The sequence below is a fragment of the Callithrix jacchus genome, chromosome 16 (assembly GCF_049354715.1).
Source record: "Callithrix jacchus isolate 240 chromosome 16, calJac240_pri, whole genome shotgun sequence".
Taxonomy (NCBI): Eukaryota; Metazoa; Chordata; class Mammalia; order Primates; family Cebidae; genus Callithrix; species Callithrix jacchus.
In genome coordinates, this window is record NC_133517.1 from 73,396,017 (window position 1) to 73,408,884 (window position 12,868).

The window sequence follows — 12,868 nt, forward strand, 5'->3', positions numbered from 1 at the left end:
GCACAGAAAGTCAACACCAAGACAAAAGTATGCCAAATTGCAGAGTTTATTGCCGGTGACCATGGAGGACTCACGTCTCTCCAAACCATGGCCCCATAAAAGAGGGTGACAAGACCTTTTATACCCGTAAAATCACCTTGAGGTTGAGGGGAGAGGATGGGGTGAGGGGCTTCAGACATTCCGAGGGCCAGTGGATTCAAATCACCTTCTGGGCAGAGATGAGGGTGAGGGGGTTCCGGACATTTCGAGTGCCAGGGGACTATTTGACATTCTGATTGTCATTTAAGGGGTTCACAGATGCTAAGATTAGCATTCATTTACACATTGTCTGGGTAGGGGTGGGATCCATAGATTTTTATTTACTTGGCGCCAGGATGGAATTATCTGGGGGTGCTCACTCTGGTAAACAAAGGCCAGAAATTCTTGTAGTTACAGATAAGAGAAGGTATGCAGCTTTACCTCACTTTTCATCCTGCAAATAATCTAGCAGTTTACAGAAGCCAAGGTTAGCAGTCAGTGTGAGGAGAATGGAAACAGTTTTGTCTCTTTATAAAATGGCATTGTACAGGTTCTAACCCTAGGCCAGCTATATCACAAAAGAAGCTCCAATACGTCTGTCAGGAGACTTCTCAGTGGAAACCTTACAGGTCAGGAGAGAGTGATGTGTCATATTTAAAGTGCTAAACAATAACAACAAAAAACCCTTTTATTCTAGAATAGTATATTTAGCAAAAATATCTTTTAAACATGAAGGAGAAATGAAGACTTTCACAGACAAACAAAAGCTGAGAGATTTCATCAACACTAGGCCTGTCCTGAAAGACATGCTAAAGGGAGTTTTTTAATCTGAAAGAAAAATATGTTAATGAGCAATTAACATCTGAAGGTACAAAACTCACTGGTAATAGTAAGGTAAACAGAGAAACATAGAATATCATAACACTGTAATTGTGGTGTCTAAGTTACTTGTATCTTTAGTAGAAAACTAAAAGATGAACCTATCAAAAATAAATAACTACAACAGCTTTAAGACATGAACAGTATAAGATATAACCAGAAATTAAAGTGTAGAGGTTTTGTCCATTTTCTCTTTGCTTTTCTGCTTCTTTATACAGTGTTATCATCAATTTAAAATAGGGGTTATAAGAGAGCAATTTCAAGCCTCATGGTAACCTCAAATTAAAACATGTACAACAGATACACAAAATATTAAAAGCAAGAAATTAAAACATGCCAGAGAAAATCATCTTCACTAAAACAAAGACAGTAAGGAAAAAAAGGAAGATAAGAATAAAACATGAAACAATCAGAAAACAAATAACAAAATAGCAGAAGTCTTTATGTATCAATAATAAAATTGAATGTTAATGGATAAACTCTCCAATCTAAAGATATAGAGTGGCTGAATAAATAAAAACAATAAATAAATAAAAACACAAGGTCCAATGATCTGCTGCCTGTAAGAAATACGCTTCACATATAAATACAAGTAGAGACTGAACAAAATGAAAAAGGGTATTCCATGCAAATGGAAACAACCAAAAAACTGGAGTAGCTACACTTACATCACACAAAATAGATTTCAAGATAAAAACTGTGAATAGAGACAAAGAAGGTCACTAAACAATGATAAAGGAGTCAATTCAGCAGGAGGCTATAACAATTGAAAATGTAGAGATGCCCAATGCTGAAACACCCAGATCTATAAAGGAATATTGTTAGAGCTAAAGAGAAAGATAGACTCCAACACAATAATAGCTGGAGACTTCACACCCTACTTTCAGCACTGGAAAAATCATCCAGACAAAAAAAAAATCAACAGAAAAACACTGGACTTAATCTGCACCATGGAACAAATGGACCTAATAGATATTTACAGAACATTTCCTCTAATGGCTGCAGAGTACACATGGGTCATTCTCAAGGACAGACCATACGTTAGGCCACAATCAAGTCTTTAAAAGTTTAAAACAATTAAAATTATATGAAGCATCTTCTCTGATTACAGTGGAATAAGACTAGAAATCAATAACAAGATAAATTTCGGAAATGATATGAACATATATCAGCAATCTATTCCTGAATGGCCAGTGGATCAATAAAGAACTTAAGAAGAAAATTTAAAACTTCCTTGAAACAAATACTGGAAACAACATACCAAAACCTATGGGATATAGCAAAAGCCGTACTAAGAGGAATGTTTACAGCAATAAGCACCTACATCAAAAAACTAGAAAAAGATAAAATAAACAAACTAAGGATGCATCTTAACTGGAAAAGCAGGCTGGCTCAGTGGCTCACACCTGTAATTCCAGCACCTTGGGTGGCTGAGGCAGGCGGATCACAAGGTCAAGGGATCTAGACCATCCTGGCCAACATAGTGAAAGGACGTCTCTACTAAAATGCAAAAATTAGCTGGGCATGGTGGAGCACACCTGTAGCCCTAGCTACTTGGGAGGCTGACAGGAGAATCACTTGAACCCAGGAGGCGGAGGTTGCAGTGAGCCGAGATTGCACCACTGTACTCCAGCCTGGTGACAGAGTAAGACTGTGTCTCAAAAATAACAATAATTTTAAAAATTGGAAAAGCAAGAGCAAACAAACTCAGAATTAGTAGAAGGAAAGAAATAATGTAGAGCAGAGCAGATTGGTGTTTCAAAAAGATAGGCAAGATTGACGATCCTGTAGCCAAACTAGGAAAAAAAGAGAAGACACAAATAAATAAGATCAGGGATGAAAAAGGAGACATTGCAACACATAGCACAGAAATTCAAAGGATCATTAGAGACTGCTATGAACAACTATGGCTAGACCCACAGAGACAGGATTCACAGCAGTCTGGCTCTCAGGGAGTCCTACTCCTAGGGAAAGGGACAGAGCATCATATTAAGGGATCACTCTGTGGCACAAAAGAATCCACATAGCAGTCCTTGAGTCCCAGAACTTTCTGCTGGTGGGATGTTTCTTTCAACAGAGAGAGGCACAGCTGCAGTGCTGCCTTGAGCAGGGAAAGTCTGCAACTCTACCCCAAAATAGTCAGGCAGCCCTGGTGCTCATTCAGGGTCTTGGATAAGGGGATTTCTTTTCCCCCTTTCCCACCACTGCAGACACAGCTGCAGCTTCTCTCACAGGAGCTCTGCATGGGTGTACCTATTGACAGCCGTTCCGGCTGTCTGCATCCTTACAGGAGAACTGCCCTCCAGATTCAGGCTTGCATGAGGGGTAGATTCATAATCTGTAACTACTTGGAGCATCAACATTCCTGCAAATGAGAAAAGGTGCCTATCTTATCTGAATAGCTGGAACACTGGTTTAGGAGTGTGACTGGGAGGTGGATTATATTCCTGCTTGCCTGGCATAGAAGCTGAGGTGGCTTCTACCCTTCCCCCTAATAAGTCTTCAGTTCATTACCCTGACATTACACCTTGACAGAGGTGGCTAGAGCTCCCCTAGCCACCTCTGTCAAGGTTGGGACCTCTGCCGACCATTGGGTATTGCATTTACCCACTGCTTTAGCCACAACCAGTTAAAACTCACGGACACTTCTCCTACTGGCCTAAGCCTGAACTCTTCAAGCCAGTAAATAAAATACTGGGGAAAAAGTTAATTTAAAAATGCACACCACAGGGGAATGAGATAGGCTTTAAGAGACCTTTGCCATTTCAGCCCCATAGAAGACAGTGAACTTGCTTACACACCGAGCACATGGCTTCTACAACCAGCATCTGAGAAAGCCATAATACAAAGACCGTCTACAACCAAGGAACTCATACAGAGTCTTCACCATTAAAGCCACCAGAGCTGAATTAGGCTACAAGAAACAATAAATATTAAAGTCTTAATCTTAGGGCGGCCAAAAAAAAGAAAAAAGAAATTTAAAGAAACAGAGTCAAATCGAAATTAAATCTAAGAATAATTAGAGGAAATAGTCTACCCAAATGAGAAGGAACCAGAAAAATAATTCTGGCAATATGACAAAACAAGGTTCTATAATGCCCCCAAAAGACTGTACTAGCTCTCCAACAATGAATCCAAACCAAGATGAAACTTTGAAATACTAAAGAATTCAGGCAGGCAGATCACGAGGTCAGGAGTTTGAGACCAGCTGGCCAATATGGTGAAACCCTATCTCCATTAAAAATATAAAAATTAGCCAGGCATGGTGGCATGCACCTGTAGTCCCAGCTACTCTGGAGGCTGAGGCAGGAGAATTGCTTGAACCTGGGAGGCAGAAGTTGCAGTGAGCCAAGATCATGCCAGCCTGGGCAACATAGTGAGACTCTGTCTCAAAAAAAAAAAAAAAAAAAAGAAAAATTCAAAAGATTGATCAAGCTACTCAAGGAGATACAAGAGAAAGGCAAAAAACAACAAAGAAAATTTAAAAACAATTAGGAATATGAATGAAAATTGTTCTAAGGAGATAATTGTAAAGAAAAACCAATCTACTTCTGGAAATGAAAGACACATTAAGGAAATTACAAAATACAGTGGAAAGTTTCAAGAGTAGACTAGACCAAGTAGAATAATTTCAGAGCTTAAAGACAAGGAGACAAGGCTTTTAAATTAATCCAGACCCCCCCCAAAAAAAAACTGAAAAAAATGAACAAAGTCTCCAAGAAATATAGGATTATGGCCAAACCTAAGAATAATTGGTGTTCCTGAGGGAGAAGAGACAGCAGAAAGTTTGAAAAACTTATTTGAGAATATAATTGAGGAAAACTTAACTGGCCTTGTTAGAGATTTAGATGCCCAAATACAAGAAGCTCAAAGAACTCCTAGGAGATTCACTGCAAAAAGGACATCATCAAGGGATGTAATCATCAAGCAGAATATCCATTCTTTTCATCAGCACATGGAACATTCTCCAAGATAGACCATATGATAGGACACAAAACAAGCCTCAATAAATTTTTTAAAAATTGAAATCATATCTAGTATCTTCTCAGACCACAGCAGAATAAAATCAGAAATAAATTCCAAAAGGAATCCTGAAAACTACAAATACATGGAAATTAGTCTTCTCCTGAATGACTTTTTGTTTAACAATGAAATCAAGATGGAAATTTTAAAATTCTGGTTTTTTTTTTTTTTTTTTTTTTGAGACGGAGTTTTACTCTTGTTACCCAGGCTGGAGTGCAATGGCATGATCTCGGCTCAAGGCAACCTCCGCCTCCTGGGTTCAAGCAATTCTCCTGCCTCAGCCTCCTGAGTAGCTGGGATTACAGGCACACGCCACCATGCCCAGCTAATTTTTTGTATTTTTAGTAGAGACAGGGTTTCACCATGTTGACCAGGATGGTCTCAATCTCTTGACCTCATGATCCACCTGCCTCAGCCTCCCCTAAGTGCTGGGATCACAGGCGTGAATAGTGACCCGGTTGTGATACCACAGAAGCAGTGCTCAGAGAAAAGTTTTTAGCCCTTAATGCCTACATTGAAAAGTCTGAAAGATCACAAATTGACAACCTAATTTCACATCTCAAGGCACTAAAAAAATAAGAAAAAATAAAAAAATTCAAAGAGCGAGCAGAAGAAATAACAAAGATCAGAACAGAACTAAATAAAATTGAAACAAATAATACAAAATCAATGAAACAAAAAATTGGTTCTTTCAAAAGATAAGCAAAATCAAGAGACCATTATCTATATTAACTAAGAAAAGAAGAATATGGAAGATGCAAATAATCTCAATTAGAAATGAAAATGTAGACATTACCACTGACACCACAAAAATACAAAAGATCATTCAAGACTACTGTGAACACTTCTATGCATGTAAACTATAAAATCTAGAGTACATGGATAAATTCCTGGAAACATTTATAGATTAAGTAAGGAAGAAATAGAAATCCTGAAGAGACCAATAACAAGCAGTGAGATTGCATCAGCCATTAAAGAAATTGTTGCTAACAACAAAAAATTCTAGGACCGGATGGATTCACAGCTGTATTCTACCAGACATTCAAAAAAGAATTGGTACCAATTCTGCTGAAACTATTCCAAAAGACTGAGAAAAAGGGAATTCTTTCTAACTCATTTTATGAAGCCAGTATCACCCTGATTCTAAACTAGGAAAGGAAAAAGAGAAAACTACAGACCAATATCCCTGATAAAGATAGATGCAAAAATCTTCAACAAAACACCAGCAAACCAAATCCAACAGCACATCACGAAGAAAATACCCTGTGATCAAGTGGATTACATTCTAGGTATTCAGGGACAGTTTAATGTAGGAAAGTCAATATAAGTGATACATTGCATACAACTTACCTAGGAATACAACTCACAAGGAACGCAAGGGACCTCTTCAAGGAAAACTACAAACCACTGCTCAATGAAATAAGAGAGGACACAAACAGATGGAGAAACATTCCATGTTCATGGTTAGGAGGAATTAATAGCGTGAAAATGGCCATACTGCCCAAAGTTATTTACAGAATCAACACTATCCCCATCAAGCTACCATTGACTTTCTTCACAGAACTGGAAAAAACCACCTTGAACTTCATATGGAACCAAAAGAGAGCCCACATAGCCAAGTCAATTCTAAGCAAAAAGAACACAGCAGGGGGGCATCACACTACCAGACTTCAAACTATACTACAAGGCTACAGTAATCAAAACAGCATGGTACTGGTACCAAAACAGATATATAGACCAATGGAACAAAACAGAGGCATTGGAGGCAACACAACATATCTACAACCATACAATCTTTGATAAACCTGACAAAAACAAGCAATGGGGAAAGGATTCCATGTTTAATAATTGGTGTTGGGAAAACTGGCTACCCATGTGCAGAAAGCAGAAACTGGACCCCTTCCTGACACCTTACACTAAAATTAACTCCAGATGGATTAAAGACTTAAACATAAGACCTGGCACCATAAAAACCCTAGAAGAAAATCTAGGCAAAACCATTTAGGACATAGGAGTAGGCAAGGATTTCATGACCAAAACACCAAAAGCATTGACAACAAAAGCCAAAATAGATAAATGGGACCTAATCAAACTCCACAGCTTCTGCACGGCAAAAGAAACAGTCACTAGAGTGAATCGGCAACCAACAGAATGGGAAAAAATCTTTGCGGTCTACCCATCTGACAAAGGGCTGATATCCAGAATTTACAAAGAACTCAAACGGATTTACAGGAAAAAAACAAACAAGCCCATTCAAAAATGGGCAAAGGATATGAACAGACACTTTACAAAAGAAGACATACATGAGGCCAACAAACATATGAAAAAATGCTCATCATCACTGGTCATTAGAGAGATGCAAATCAAAACCACATTGAGATACCATCTCACACCAGTTAGAATGGCGATCATTAAAAAATCTGGAGACAACAGATGCTGGAGAGGATGTGGAGAAATAGGAACACTTTTACATTGTTGGTGGGAGTGTAAACTAGTTCAGCCATTGTGGAAGACAGTGTGGTGATTCCTCAAGGCCTTAGAAATAGAAATTCCATTTGACCCGGCAATCCCATTACTGGGTATATATCCAAAGGACTATAAATCATTCTACTATAAGGACACATGCACACGAATGTTCATTGCAGCACTGTTTACAATAGCAAAGACCTGGAACCAACCCAAATGCCCATCGATGATAGACTGGATTGGGAAAATGTGGCACATATACACCATGGAATATTATGCAGCAATCAAAAATGATGAGTTCGTGTCGTTTGTAGGGACATGGATGAATCTGGATAACATCATTCTCAGCAAACTGACACAAGAACAGAAAATGAAATACTGCATATTCTCACTCATAGGTGGGTGATGAACAATGAGAACACATGGACACAGGGAAGGGAGTGCCAAACACTGGGGTCTATTGGGGGGAAGAGGGGAGGGACAGCGGGGGGTGGGGACCTGGGGAGGAATATCCTGGGGAGAAATGCCAAATGTGGGTGAAGGGGAGAAAGGAAGCAAAACACACTGCCATGTGTGTACCTATGCAAATGTCTTGCATGTTCCACACATGTACCCCAAAACCTAAAATGCAGTAAAAAAAGAGAATTACAAACCATATAATCATCTCAAGAGATGCAGCAAAAGCATTTAATAAAATACAGCATCATTTTATGGTTTTAAAAACTCTCAACAAAGTCGGCATGTTAGGGACATACCTCTAAAATAATAAAAGCCCTACATAGAAACCTTCAGCCAACATCATACTGAATGGGGAAAAGCTGAAAGCTTCCCCTGAGAAATGGAATAAGACAAGGATGCCCACTTTCAACACTTCTATGCAACTTAACACTGAAAGTCCTAACCCGCGCAATCAGGTAAGAGAAAGGAATAAAGGGCATCCAAATTGGAAAAGAGGAAGTCAAACTATTGCAGTTTGCTGATGAGACGATGATATACCAAGAAAACCCTGAAGACTTCTAGATTGGATAAACAAATTCATCAAAGCCTTAGACTACAAAATCAGTGTACACACACCAGTAGCACTGCTACAGACCAACAACTTCCAAGATGAGAATCAAATAAAGAACTCAATCCCTCTTAATAGCTGCAAAAAGAAAAAAAACTAGGAATATACTTACCCAAGGAGGTAAAATATCTCTGCAAGGAGAATTACAAAACACTACTGAAAGAAATCATAGATGACACAAACAAATGGAAACATATCTCATGCTTATGCATTAGAAAAATCAGTATTGTGAAAATGACCACACTTCCCAAAGCAAGCTACAGATTCAATTCACTCCCTATCAAAATACCAATACCACTTTTCACAGAATCAGAAAAACAATCCTAAAGTTCATGTGAAACCAAAAAACAGCCCACATAGTCAAACCAATCCCAAGCAAAAAGAACAAATCTGGAAGCATCCCATTACCTGACCTCAAGTCATAATGCAAGGATATAATTACGAAAACAGTGTGGTCCTGGTATAAAAGCAGATACAAAGACCAATGGAACAGAATAGAGAACCAGAAATAAAGCCAATACTTACAACCAACTGAATTTTGACAAAGCATACAAAAACATAATTTGGAGAAAGAACACCTTATTTAATAAACAGTGCTAGGAAAACTGGACAGCCACATGTAGAAGAAGAAAACTGAATCCATATCTTGTACAAAAATCAACTCAAGATGGATCAAAGACCTAAATCTAAGACCAGAAACCATAAAAATCCTAGAAGAAAACCTAAGAAAAACTATTCAGGACATAGTCTAAGTAAAGAATTTATTGCTAAGACCCCAAAAGCAAATTCAACAAAAACGAACATAAATAAGTGGGACCCAATTAAACTAAAAAGCTTCTGCAGAGCAAAAGAAATAATCAGAGTAAACAGCCAACCCACAGAATGGGAGAAAACCTTTGCAAACTATGCATCCAACAAAGGACTAATATTCAGAACACCAGGAATTCAAATCAGCAAGAAGAAAACAAATCTTATCAAAAAGTGGGCAAATGACATAAATAGACATTTCTCAAAAGAAGATACACAAATGGCCAAACGTGAAAAAAATTGCTCAATATCACTAATGATTAGGGAAATACAAATTAAACCACAATGAGATACCAACCTACCCCAGCCAGAATGGCCATTATTAAAAAGTAAAAAAAAAAAAACAATAGATGTTGGTGTGAATGTGGTGAAAAGTGAATGCTTAGACCACTGGTGGGACTGTAAGTTAGTACAATCTCTATGGAAAACCACATGGTGATTTCTTAAAGAACTAAAAGTAGATCTACCATTCAATCTAGCAATCCTACTACTGGTTATCTACCCAAAGAAAAAAAGTCATTATATCAAAAAGACACCTGCATGTTTATGTTTGTTTCAGCACAATTCACAATTGCAAAGATATGAAACTAACCTTAGTACCCACTGACTAATGAGTAGATAAAGAAAATGTGGTATATATACATCATGGAATACCACTTGGCCATAAAAAGAATAAAATAGTGTCTTTTGCAGCAGCTTGGATGGAGCTGGAGGCCATTATTCTAAGTGAAGTAACTCAGGAATGGAAAACCAAATTCTCTATGTTCTCAGTTATAAGCAGGAGTTAAGGTTTGGGTATGAAAAGTGATACCAAGTGGTATAATGGACTTTGGAGACTCAGAAGGAAGAGGGTAGGAGAAGATGAAGGATAAAAAAACTATACCCTGGATACAATGTATACTACTTGGGTGACAGGTGCAGTAAAATCCTAGACTTCACCATGGATGAATACAATTCATTCATGTTACCAAAAACTATTTGTCTTACAAAAGCTACTGATATTTAAACGTATTTTTAAAATAATTCCAATACATAAATACAAGAGGAGAGAATCCTTCCAAACTCATTCTACAAGGCCATCATTACCCTGAAACCAAAACCATACAAAGACACATCTAAAAAGAAAATTACAGGCCAATATCCCTGACCAGCATTGATGCAAAAATCTTCAACAAAACACTAGCAAACCAAATTCGACAACACATTAAAAAGATCATTCATCATAACCAAATGGGATTTATCACAAGGATGGAAGGATAGTTCAATATATGCAAATCAATATAATACATCACATCAACAGAATGGACAAAAAACCATTTATGTTCCAATTTATGTTGAAAAAGCATTTGATAAAATTTAACATCCCTTCATGATTAAAAAACTCTCAAAACACTGAGTATAGAAGGAACATACCTCAATACAATAAAAGTGATACATGACAGAGCCACAGCTAGTTTCACAATGAATGGAAAAAAACTGAAAGCCTTTCCTCTAAGATCTGGAACAAGAAAAAGACACTCACTTTCATCTCTGTTACTCTGCATAGTACAAGGAGTCCTAGATAGAGCAATCAGACAAGAGGAAAATATAAAGGGCATCCAACTAGGAAATGAAGTACTCAAATAATCCTTTTTTGCAGATGATATGAAAACCTAAATACTCACCAAAAAACTACTAGACCTGATAAACAAATTCAGTAAAGTTACAGGATACAAAATCAACATTTAAAAATCAGTAGCAATTCTATATGCCAAGAGTGAACAATGTGAAAAAGAAATCAAGAAAGTAACCCCATTTACAATAGTTGCAAATAGAATAAAATACCTCAGAATAAACTTAATCAAAGAAGTAAAAGATCTCCACAGTGAAAACTATAAAACATTGGTGAAAAAAATTGAAGAGGACACAAAAAAATAAAGACATGTTCCATGTTCATGGACTGGAAGAATCAGTATTGTTAAAATGTTCACACTACCAAAAGCAATCTACAGGTTCAATGCAATCTCTTATTAAAATACCAATGACATTCTTCATAGAAATAGAAAAAAATCCTAAAATTTACTTGGACCCACAAAAGACATAGAATAGCCAAAGCTATTCTAAGTTAAAAAAAATGGATAAATCACATTACCTGATTTCAAATTATGCTACAGAGTTATAGTAACCACAACAGTGTGGTACTGGCATAACAACAGACACATGAATCAATGGAACAGAATAGACAACCCAGAAATAAATGCATTCATCTACAGTGAACTCATTTTTGACAAAGATATCAAGAACATATGTTGGGAAAAGGACAGTCTCTTCAATAAATGGTACTTGGAAAACTGGATATCCATATGAAGAAGAATGAAACTAGACCCCTATGTCTCACCATATATATGTAAAAAAATCAAAATGGATTAAAGACTGAAATCTAAGACCTCAAGCTAGAAAGCTACTACAAGAAAACATTGGGAAAACTCTCCAGGGCATTGGTCTGGGCAAAGATTTCTTGAGTAATACACCACAAGCATAGGCAACCAAAACAAAAATGGACAAATGGGATCACATCCAGTTAAAAAGCTGATGTACAGCAAATGAAACAATCCATAAAGTGAGGAAACAACTCACAGAATGGGAGAAAATATCTGCAGCCTATCCATCTGACAAGGGATTAATAACCAGAAGATATAAGGAGCTCAAACAACTCTATAGAAAAAAAAAATCCAATTATCTGATTTTAAAATAGGTGAAAGATCTGAATAGACATTTCTCAAATAAATAAATAAATAAAAGACACACCAATGGCAAACAAGCACATGAAAAGGCACTCAGCATCATTAACCATCAGAGAAATGTAAATCAAACTTCAATGATATATCTCTTCACACCAGTTAAAATGATTTGTATCCAAATAACAGGCAATAACAAATGCTGGTGAGGATGTGGAGAAAAGCAAACCCTCATACACTGTTGATGGGAATGCAAATTAGCATAACCACCACGGAGAACAGTTTGGAGGTTCCTCAGAAAACTAAAAATAGAGTTACCATAGGAGCCCGCAATCCTACTGTCGGGTATATATCCAAAAGAAAGGAAGTCAGTATATCCAAGAGAATACTGCACTCCATTGTCTGTTACAGCGCTGTTTACAATAGCTAAGATTTGGAAGCAACCTAAGTCCATCAACAGATGAATGGATAAAGAAAATGTGATACACACACGCAATGAAGTACTATTCATTCATAAAAAACAATGAGATCCTGTTTTTTGCAGCAACATGGATGGAACTGGAGATCATCATGTTAAGTGAAACAAGCCAGGCACAGAAAGACAAACTTCACATGTTCTCACTTATTTGGAGAAGCTAAAAATTAAAATAATTAAACTATTGAGATAGAGAATGAAATGATGGTTACCAGAGAGGCTGGGAAGGGTATGGGAGGCAGGGGAGAAGTGCAGATGGCTAATGGGTACAAAAATACACTTTGATAGACTGAATAAGATCTAGTATTTGATAGCATAACAGAGTGAGTACAATCAACAATAACTATTGTACATTTTAAAATAACTAAAAGAGTGTAATTAGATTGTTGGTAACACAAAGAAAGGATAAATGCTTGA

At 37.2% G+C, this 12,868-nt stretch overlaps 1 protein-coding gene across 2 annotated transcripts in view; it reads right to left on the reverse strand.

Annotated features, from left to right (window-relative positions):
* Positions 1 to 12,868, reverse strand: part of FER1L6 (fer-1 like family member 6) — a 216,921-nt gene that overhangs the window by 129,187 nt on the left and 74,866 nt on the right. The gene's annotated exons all lie outside the window — the stretch shown is intronic.